The 1362-nt window shown below is 42.0% G+C and overlaps 1 non-coding gene across 1 annotated transcript; it reads right to left on the bottom strand.

Annotated features, from left to right (window-relative positions):
- Positions 1–228: 228 nt before the first annotated feature.
- Positions 229–336, bottom strand: LOC112746006 (small nucleolar RNA R71). The gene has a single exon (XR_003173906.1). It is a non-coding gene; the product is annotated as a small nucleolar RNA R71 (small nucleolar RNA).
- Between the last annotated feature and the right edge of the window lie 1026 nt (positions 337–1362).

The raw sequence follows: 1362 nt of genomic DNA, 5'->3' as shown, positions 1-1362 counted from the left end.
CTTCCATCTGAAGATCCTTTTCAGTTCTTAATTGAATTCTTGTAGATCTGTGATACTGTTAAGACTAATGGAGTAGATCCTGAAGTCTACAGGCTCATGCTTTTCCCTTTTGCTGTAAGAGATAGAGCTAGAGTGTGGTTGGACTCTCAACCCAAAGACAGCCTGAACTCTTGGGATAAGCTGGTCACGGCTTTCTTAGCCAAGTTCTTTCCTCCTCAAAAGCTGAGCAAGCTTAGAGTGGATGTTCAAACCTTCAGACAGAAAGAAGGTGAATCCCTCTATGAAGCTTGGGAAAGATACAAGCAGCTAACCAAAAAGTGTCCTTCTGACATGCTTTCAGAATGGACCATCCTGGATATATTCTATGATGGTTTATCTGAGCTATCAAAGATGTCATTGGATACTTCTGCAGGTGGATCCATTCACCTAAAGAAAACGCCTGCAGAAGCTCAAGAACTCATTGACATGGTTGCTAATAACCAGTTTATGTACACTTCTGAGAGGAATTCTGTGAGTAATGGGACGCCTATGAAGAAGGGAGTTCTTGAAATTGATACTCTGAATGCCATATTGATTTCTCAGAGTCTGAATGGAATGCAAGCTGCATCCAACAGTACTCAAGAGGCATCTTCTGAAGAAGAAGCTTATGATCCTGAGAACCCTGCAATAGCAGAGTTAAAATACATGGGTGAACCATATGGAAACACCTACAATCCATCATGGAAAAATAACCCAAATCTCTCATGGAAGGATCAAAAGCCTCAACAAGCCTTTAATAATGGTGGAAGAAACAGGTTTAGCAATAGCAAGCCTTTTTCATCATCCACTCATCAACAGACAGAGAATTCTGAACAGAATCTATCTAGCTTAGCAAATTTAGTCTCTGATCTATCTAAGGCCACTGTGATTTTCATGAATGAAACAAGGCCTTCCATTAGAAATTTGGAAGCACAAGTGGGCCAGCTGAGTAAAAGGATCACTGAAATCCCTCCTAGTACTCTCCCAAGCAATACAGAAGAGAATCCAAAAGGAGAGTGCAAGGCCATTGAATTAATTACCATGGCCGAACCCACAAGAGAGGAGAAGGACGCGAATCGCAAGGAGGAAGACCTCCTGGGACGTCCAGTGATCAATAAGGAGCTTCCCTTTGAGGAACCAAAGAAATCTGAGACTCATCTAGAGACCATAGAGATTCCATTGAACCTCCTTATGCCATTCATGAGCTCTGATGAGTATTCCTCTTCTGAAGAGGATGAGGATGTTACTGAAGAGCAAGCTGCCAAGTTCCTTGGTGCAATCATGAAGCTAAATGCCAAATTATTTGGTATTGAAACTTGGGAAGATGAACCTCCCTTGTTCACC

The sequence above is a fragment of the Arachis hypogaea genome, chromosome 14 (genome assembly GCF_003086295.3).
Source record: "Arachis hypogaea cultivar Tifrunner chromosome 14, arahy.Tifrunner.gnm2.J5K5, whole genome shotgun sequence".
NCBI classification, from domain to species: domain Eukaryota; kingdom Viridiplantae; phylum Streptophyta; class Magnoliopsida; order Fabales; family Fabaceae; genus Arachis; species Arachis hypogaea.
This window is presented reverse-complemented; position numbering and strand designations above follow the sequence as displayed.